Source organism: Sciurus carolinensis, chromosome 7, assembly GCF_902686445.1.
Source record: "Sciurus carolinensis chromosome 7, mSciCar1.2, whole genome shotgun sequence".
In the NCBI taxonomy this organism is placed as follows: Eukaryota; Metazoa; Chordata; class Mammalia; order Rodentia; family Sciuridae; genus Sciurus; species Sciurus carolinensis.
Genome location: NC_062219.1, coordinates 153,458,259 through 153,468,166, shown reverse-complemented (window position 1 = coordinate 153,468,166; position 9,908 = coordinate 153,458,259).

Below are 9,908 nucleotides of genomic sequence, written 5' to 3'. Positions count from 1 at the left end.
ACGTTCAACATCTGTTCCTCAGTGAGGTTAACTGTCCCGCTTCTGCACCATATACTTACTACTGGCTACCTATGTGGAATTAGGCAAATAATCCTCCTTTATCATAGCACCACTGATTCTTGCTGCCGAACCAAGCCAGTCTTTTTGAGAGTTGCAAGGTGGGTGATTTTTCTAAACCTACCTTCCCTCCATGTTTTTCAGCATTTTATTGTAACGAGGACTCCTGCCTCTGCCTTTTATTATCCAAAGCTATGAACTCAACCTCCCACACCCCATGTGCAACTTATTTTCCTGAGTACTTCCTTACTTTCAGGGTAAGATCTTGGAACTTGTGTGTCTCCGCAGTCCTATGATCACTGTTCCTTTTAGTAGGAAACACTGGAAATCAAGACCTGGGTCACCAGCATGCTCACTGCTCCAGGGAGTCTGCATCTGTCCTATGAACACATCGGCATGCGTTCCAATACAGGCAAAGGACAACCAACTTTTAACTTGACTGTCTCCAGATTTAAAGTGCTTCTTTTCAATCTTTAGTTATGAAATGTTCACTAAGATGTAGAAATCAAATACTAGGGGTGCCATAGCACAAGTTTTCAGAATGCACTTAATAATTTGTGCTCTTGGGATGTTTCAGTAGACAAGGAGATTCAAAAGCCCTCTGTGTTTTTCCCCTTTTATAGAAAAGTTGCCAGACTCGTAATTATCAGAGAAAACCATATGGACCGTTTCCTGCCTTACAATGTCTTTGCTTCAACCTTGGACTATGTAAGGCCATACAGTACAATGTTTAATTTTCCAATTTAGAGTTCACCTATTTTGAAATTCCATAACCCCATATAAAGGAAATGGAAAATACGGCATGGCATTTTACAGTTGGGAAAACCTAACTAACTCATCAAGGATTGGCCACTGCTATGGTTCAAATGTGTCCCTTTAAAACCATAACCTCCAAAGTGATGGTACTAGGAAGTGGGATCTTTGCGGGGTACATTCATTCATTAGTGCCCTTTTAAGAGACCCTAGAGTTGCCTTCTGTACCACATTGAGGATGCAGCTAGAAGACACCATCTGTCAATCAGGAAGCAAGCCCTTGCCAGAAAGCCTGTTGGGTCCTTGACTGAACTCAGCCTCCGAAATGGTAAGAAATTTCTGCTTACAAGCTGCCTAGCCCATAGTGTTATATTCTAGAGGCCCAAACAGACTGACGCCCATTAATTTTTCTCCCTTGGCTAAATATTGTATTTTAATCTTACATTCAAGCGGTTCTGCTTGCTTCTTTGTTTTACCTGTTTTCAAAACACTGAGCTAAATTTCTTAAATCTAATCATGCATATGAATAAAAAATAAAATGTTCAAAATGAAGAAACAAGACAACCCCAGCTTTACCCTACTCCGTCTCTAGGCCCTTTTCCCAAAGTAAATGTCTTGGCCGCTTTGTGGTTCTGATCATTTATTTTGAAATCTGTTAAGGTTTGCACTTGGTGTTCACTGTTGGGTATCTTCAGGGCACCCTGCTGTTGCCTAGTTTCCCAAGTGTTTCGTATGCCTGCCTTGTGCTATTAACTTTCCTGTGGCTTTGTTGGTCAGATCCACAGTGGCAAACGCAAGTGTTCTTCCTTGCTTCAAAATTTGTGCTGTGATCACTATTTCTTCTCCTATTTTAGCAGGTGACATATACCTTGAAAGGAAACAAATTTAGTTAATGGCAAATAATTTTTAAAAAGGAGAGTTGTGATGCTCATAACAACCTTCCTCTGTGACTTGTTTACCCATAAATATAGTTTGAGTAACTGGCAAGCTTTCTGTACTGTCAGACTGGAATGGCTGCTACCTGACCAGGTTCTATCACACCTTTCCTTATCCACATGTTCTTTTCCCATAAATAGGATATTCTTGTCCTATTTTTAAGTTTCCCACTTCATATTTATTCAGGCTACTGAAAGATTTCCTCTAGCTTTCATCTTATCTGTGTAATTTCCTAAGTGAAATATTAGTTGGTGTCTACACCTTTAAAATGAGTTGCTACAAGAACAAGGAATACATGAAGTCCTCACAGTCGTGGTGATGAACTACGTGTTTAGTCACTGCTTGGCATCCATAAGGGGTCAGTCCTAGTACCCTTACCTCTTACATGTAAATGCCACCTAAGTAGATGTTACAGTGTATTCAGGGAACAGTGACGAGAGAAAGGTCTGCTATGTCCAGTACAGACGCAGTTTTAGACGTTTTCCAGCTGAGGCTGGCTGAATCTGTGGAGTAGAAATGTGAAAGGCTGGCTATGCAGGTCGTAAGATACACTTCCTTCCCAGTTGTGATCACAAGTTTCCTCATTTATTCTAGTTACCTTAAAAGTAGTGTTGAGGGCTCTCTGATAATGTTTTAAAGTCTATTTGTATGTATCTGGCTTTTTATAGAACAAGGAGTTGTAAAAGAGGATACATTTTTTAAAAATTTATTTGTTCTACTCAGTTGTACATGACATTAGAATGGATTTATACACTTTGATAGATCATACATAAATGAAGTAGAGGACACATTTTTGCCAAATTCAAAATAAGTCTTACATGTGGCTCCAATAAAGTTGGATTTTATTGCTGGAAAGAACAGAAGCTAGTCTTGAATTCATGTACCTCAATTTAAAGAAATAAAAATGGTATGCTTAGTAGTAATTTACCTAGTTATTATTTCCCCTAATTTTCTATAAGTCAAGATTTCTGGCCACTATTTTAATTTACATGAAAGTAAGGGAAGACAAGCAACCTCTTGTTCTGGATGAGCAGGCATTAAACCTGTGGGATCTGGCAACTTGACACTTCATCAACAGTACTCTTACCCTAGAATTTCTTTCATTGTCTCGAAAGCCCAATTTTTTGCCTTAGTCATAAGTCTAAAACAGACATCCTTGGTTCATGTAACGTAGAACTTAACGTGCAAGGGTAGAGTAAATTTGGTATCATGTTAAATGGTAGTAGGAGAATGAATCAGGAGGTGGTCAGTGACTCAAATAGTCACTGATATTTGAGATATCCACAAACTCTGAGGCAATGTCCTAGTTTCTTTTCAAGTGAACCAATTTTTAAAGCTTAGGCAGCTCTTGACAGTGACCAAGGCTTTTGCCCACACATACTTGAAAGGCCAAAGCTGTTTGACTTATTAAAACTCTTGAGTTGAGAAAGCCACACCTTAGAAGATTATAAAATGCAGTGCTGGGCTTGAAGATCTCTTTTTAATAGAGCACTACAGAAAAGCACTGTCAGCAACTGGTCTCCCCACCACATGGAGCGGGACAAGGACTGCTGAACCCAGCAACACAAGCAAAGCCTTTTCTCCTATACATCTTAATTTCACACAATCACTTGTCCACATCTTATCCTATCACTGTACCCTCTCAATTTGCTCCCATAATAAAGGCAAACTGAATAAGTCATAAGGTGCCCTAATAAAAGACATAAATTAAGACCCAATAACCTGCTTATTTCCATCACTTTCATGTCTGGTGACACTGGCTCTCACCCTAGCCCCTGCCTGTCCTCAACACACACATTTTCAGTTGCTTAAGTAGAGAAAGCCCAGTTGTCTTCAAACCATCCCTGGGCCTTGCTTTTTACTGAACACGACTGACAACAGTAGTAGTTTATGTTGGAACTAAGTATTTTACATTCTGGTCAAGTTCAGTCCCTGCATGCATTTTCACAACAGGGAGTGACAGACATCGAGGTCCTGGTTCTGTGGTCAGAGTTGAAACCTGCAGAGCAGGTCTCTGTGGTCATGAGGTATAGGACTGCTGCTGACACTAGTTCACCTCATGACAAGCTCACCACATATATGTGAAATGTTCTTCAACTTTTCTTTGAATTTTATTCAGCTTTTTCTTTATATAATAAATAAATACAAAGACTTTTGCAGTACAAGTGCTACTTTAAGGACTGTGTGAAACACAAGCCATGAGCCTGTGGTTTTTTCCTGCTAGGAGATGTGCTAGAAGCTGTGCTGTTCTGGATGTTGGGGTCGCACGCAGACTGTACAGCTGCCCTCTGTGGCTTCTCCACCCTCATGCTTAACCACCTGTGGACTGCAGGTATGTGAAGAAAAAGTTCTATTTGTACTGAACACATTTCTTACTCCCCAAACAGTACAATACAACAACTATTTACATACCATTTGCATGTATTTAGTTTTTTTAAGTGATCTAGAGATGATTTAAATACATGGAAAGATGTGTATAGGTTATATGTAAAGATGACATTTTATTTTTTCTAATACTGGGGATTGAACCCAGGGGAGCTTTACCACTGACCTACCTCCCAGCCCTTTTTGTATCTTGAGAAAGGGTCTTGCTAAGTTGCCAGGTTGGTCTCAAACTTGCCATCCCCCTGCCTTGGCCTCCTGAGTAGCTGGGATCACAGTCGTGTGCCCCTGCGCCCACCACATAAAGATGCCTTTTCCTCTGAGGGACTTAAGCATCTACAGATTCTGCCATTTGAGTTGGGTCCTGGAACCAATCTCCTGAAGACATGAGAGGTGACTATACTTGAAATTAACTATTTAGTTCTAGGTTTTAAGGCCACATAATAGAGTACTTCAGGAAAAATTTCTAGTTGCATTTAACTGAATTTCATGCTTCATTAGTACCAACGTACTATGTCTTGATGGTTTGAAGTGATGTGTCCAAGCTAAAGGCCTCTGGGGTGGTCTGTATACCTACGTTATGTTCATGTCGACGCTGACTCCAGGCAGACCCCTTTCTGAGCACAGCAGCGCCATGGTTGATATGCTGTCCACTAAGGTAGCAGTCAGACCTCCGTGCAGGGTGCCCGTTTTGTTAGCATGCTGCTCTTCTACCTTCATTTCACAAATCACTTTCTCAGGAGCAGCAGAGACGAGAGTCACCTAAATGGGAAAAAAAAAAAAAAAATTGTGGACATTCATTCTGTGGTATGTGAAATGCTCAAAAACCACCAAGAGCAATCACTGGATTAAACTGAATCCCTTCCCAAAAAAGACTGACTGAAGAATTCAATTAATTTGCCAATCTGTTATAAATTAACCTTGTGCAAATGGTTTTTAAAGAAACAGAAACGTTGAGTGGATAGTTTTTGCTAATCTTCACTCCTCTGCATAATTCAAACATGAAGTCCAAGCCTTTTAGCCTTATGTAAAGTACCTGGCATCTCAATAATAGTCTCAGATTTTGGCATCAACCAAGTCATCTTGGGTCCCTGGGATCTTTTAATAACCAATACATAGGTTTAGTTTTTCCTAGTTTTTGCATAAGCAGAGTAATGTGTAAGTGACTTAATGAATGGTTCAAAACAACCTGAAAGTCAAGCTGGAAGAAATTCAGTGATTTAATGAGTTACTAGAATAAGCTTATGCCACACACCCATTTTAATATAAAATAGAACCCAACCAAGTTAAAGGCTGTTTTTATGGTCCTGTCCCACAAAAAGCAACACAATGAAGAAGTATCACACCAAAGAGCATGAGTGGTAAAGATGTTCCCGCTGGACTGGCTGGCTTTTCTGTCACTGGTTGTTTGTAAGCAGAAAATGTGCCACAGACATTCCTCCCTGCTAATGAAAGCTCTTCAGTGCTGGGGTCACTGTTTTCAGACTTTTCAAGGACTTGTTGAGGTCTGTAAAAGCTGCAAACCCCTCACTGAATCTTCTTGGGGTTCTTTTTATTCTGCAGTTTTCTCTCACTTCTTCAGTTATGCCACAGGGATTTTTCAGCACCATTCTGAACTCTTGGGACCACCAGTATGTGTATCTTGTTGGATGAAATGTCACGTGGCAGAGGACCAGACTAGAAATAAGGAAGCGTAAATGCCATTTTGCTATTGTATTCAGCATGGGTTATTTTTAAGGTCACCAATATGTGACAGAATTGATCTAGGTCTGTCCCTTCATGTCCCTCTAGTTACTAACTTGTCTTGAGACACACAGAAGCCTTTATGGCTCCCACCAGGAAGATAGGAGTCAACTTACTGGTCCTGCTGTTTATCGTACAAGGGGCCAGGAAGGAAAACAAATGCAACATAAATCATCCCAAACACCACTGTGTCATGTTTGACACAACAGATAAGTGTTTACAACAATAAGTGATCTAGCCACAAGGTTTCCTCATAAACTAACACACCAAGACAGAACAAGGCGGAAACCGGTCTTCAGGTGTTTATGTATTTTATTTTTAGTAGCTTAGGGATTGAACCCAGGCCTCATGCATGCTAGGCAAGTGCTCTACCACTGAGCTGTACCTACCTGAGTCTGGAAGTCAGGCACTGGCAACATAGAAACAAATGAGACTGAGGATTCAGTTTAAAGGAAGAGGTAAACACAAAATACCGCAATGGAGGAAATCACTGCAGAAAGTGAGTACAGGTTTCTTGAAGTAAAGATATCTAACGTTAGGAAGGTCTAGGAATGTAAGTCAGTGGTAGAGCACTTGCCAGGCACGTGTGAGGCCCTGATCCAATTCCTAGCACTGCACACACACACACACACACACACACAACAACAACAACAACAAAGGAGGGTGAGAAGCCAACTTTTGTTTTCTTTTTACAAAATCTCTAATGTAATATCTTGGGGAAAAGGCATTAAGAAAGGCTTCTTGGAGAACACTGGAATCTTGGACAGGCAGGAGCAGGTGAAGGTAAGGGGGAAAGCCAGGCAAGCCAAGGAATACAAACAGCCTCACTGACACCAAGAGGTCAGTGTCTTCACGGCACAGCTGTCCAGCAGAGCTTTGTTCTGAGTGTTGCATTTCATCTCTTGACTTTGGCTGGGATGGCTAGTGAAATGACTGCCAATCTTAGATTTTCTACTGTAGAATTCAGTGTAAATTTTTCTTTTTCTCAACTAAAGGCCAAAGAACATGCCAACATGCAAAACTAGTTTAAAATGTAAGTGGGAATAAATTTATACTGGTTAGTCTGACATGGCAAGAGACATGCTTTCACTCTTGCCAATGCCTGTCAACCTGGGTAAAACAGAGGAAGTTAACGGAAGTAACAATGAAGGAATGTCCTACCCATGTCCCAGAGCTAGAAAGTAGTCTTGTGAGGGACTGGCCCACATGGAGCTGAACTCAGAGAGGAAAACAGAAAGAAACAAAACAAAACTCAGCCCATCAGATGCAAGGTACAACACTTGTTTATTCAGTTAACATAAACAACTGTTAGAGAGCAGGTGAGCAATTTTACATGCATGTCTCCAAGCTGCAGATTTTGAAGACATTATCATCTGTGTGTTAGAGATGAGAAAGCAGTTAGCGAATGTCTAACCCTAAGTCTCAGGGTCAGCCTCCCCCTGCTCTCCTCTCCCCCAACGCCGCTGGTCCTGACTCATCAGGGGTCACGTGGGAAGCGGGGAGTGGAGCCTTCCATGATGTCATGGAGTTGGAAGTTCACCTGCCAGGGCCTAAGAGAACTGCCCAGATGCACTCCGTCACCAGGACCCTGCAGGTGGCAGAGTGGCACAGTCCACGGTGGCAACATCTAGGCGAGCAGCCACCTGTCGTCCTCCACGTGGCCTCCAGTGTGCTGCTGCTCTGCACCTGGTGCATCCACATGAGCTTACCTTCCCTCCGACATCTCGAGTACCATTACAGACAGACACACTCCAGGTGACAGTGCCCACTTCCTCCTTGTTCAGTAACGGGGGTGAGAAGGGCTACCCGGTAAGAGCCGTGAGGATGCCCTTTTCATGGCACCAGGGACAGAAGCCAGGGCCTTGGGCATGCCCCCAGCCTGGAGATGCCATTAATCCCTCACATAAAGGTCTTTCCAGAACCAAAGCCTCCTCAGGCCTTGACAGTTCAGCTCAGCCTGCCCTTTGAGAATCGCCACCATCACTGACTGCTGCTGGTGGCCAGTTCACCAGTACCATCTCTGCTGAACGGATAAGGACTGTAGCTGAGGCTCAGTAAGGGTGTCAGTGTGCAATGGGTCTGAAGGACAGGAGTGTGGCATGTGGCATAAGAACCTGTGTAGAAATGGGAGTCAACCTGGAAGAGACTGAAGAGGAAAGGCCACGCATACAGCCCAAAGACAAGCAGGCTGACTCGGTGGGCAAGAATTGTGTGTGCATTTGTGAAAGGGGCCGTGCTCACGTAATCTGCCCTGACGATGGGTAGATGCTGATTTTGCACAACTGCAGAGGCCAGGAGGTGTCTGAGGATAGTGTATGGATGTACCCTCACACAGGAAGTGGAAAGTGTCAGAAGACAGGTATGGCAGTGTGACCGGGTGGCAAGAGCAACAAGAATAGATGGAATCATGCTCAAGGAGCTCTGTGAGGGTGCATGCTGCAAAACCACTATGTCCAGCCACACTGCCACCAGTCCAGCACTGGGCTCCAAAACAAACGCGTGTCTTCATGTAATTACTCTGGTGGCTACAGCTTCACGTTAAGAGCACAGAGAAACAGGCAAGACTCACAACTGAGGTTTGCGCATATGGAAAGTGGAGATACCGTTGCCTTGGCAGAGCTTTTTAAAGTTCAAGAGTCCCACTGAGTAGTTACTTGGAGCCTGGTGATCAAAACCATCATCGACGGAAGCTTTGGTTTGTAGAGTTTGGCCGTGGATATACTTGTTTCTCCTCTCAAGGTCACTGGTGCCCTAAGTAACCTCTTGCATTTTCTGCCATTGTGAACCCCTCCGGCTCTTCCCCTAAGTCTCAAAGCACTGCACCTCCTGGTCTTCCTCCTCCTCCATTTGCCACTCCATGTTCTCCCTTGCTGGCTCTCGTTCTGTAGGGACTCTTGGTGCCCACTAATCACTAGGCGTGTCTGGGGTTAACCGCTCATTCAGACTTGCAAGACTGCCACAGTGTTCACGCAGGATACGGGCCGAGCTTTCCGGACACTGTTGCCAGTAGGGGCTAAGGCACAGAATACTTGGTGTAGGTCCCTATGGCTTAAGACCATAGGTAAGCCAAGCTTCTGGTTCCTTTTGTGTAAAGTAGATGTGGTAAGAAGGGCATGCCTTGCAGGGCTAAAAGGAACTGCGTAGGGAAGACAACGGATGAGTGTGGAGTCGGATCCCAGTACCCAATGAACACCAGCTACTGGAGCTGGGGATGGGACCCAGGGCCTCACACCGACTAGGCAAGCATTCCACCTGGGGCTACAGCCAGCCCCTGTTTGAGGGCTGCAAGCACAGAGCTGTACACTTCAGGACTTTACAACAGCTCTTTCCCTTCCTGGAACATTCTTCCCCTTCGACATTCATGACATGCTCAGGTCTTGGTTGAAATGTCACTATTTCAGTGACTTCTCAGATGACATTATTTAAAACTAAACTCAAAAAATGAACGCTAGCAGGCACGGTGGGTACCTGGGAGGCTGAGACAGGAGGACAGCTTGAGTCCAGGAGTCCTAGTGGACCCTAGGCAATACAGCAAGATGAGAGGTAGGGAGAGGGAGACAGCTCCACAGGATACACATTTTAGGGAAAAAAAATTAAATGCTTTTGCAACAATACTCCCTATTCTGTCTGCTTTATTTTATAACACTGACCATCTAACATAGTACATATTTTCTTGTTTTGCTTAATGTTTTATTTGTTCCACTAAAATATGTTTCACAAGTACAAGGATTTTTGTCAGTTTTGCTCCCTGATCTATCTCCAGGGCTTAGAACGGTGCCTGGCGCATAGTAGGCACTCCAATGTTTGTTGACTGAATACATTAAATCTGAAGGGCATTCTATAAAAAACCCTATAACAACATTCCCAACACTTAGTGCTTCAGCCACGGACTGAACAAACCACCAGAGACTTCCCTGTGAAAGGCAAGCCACCAACCAGGCCCTTCCAAGGGCGCTGCAGTTCCCTTTGACAGATGTTTATCAAGCTCCTGCTGCCACTCCTTCCCAAAGAGCTCTGTGTGGAGGGATGAAGCAACA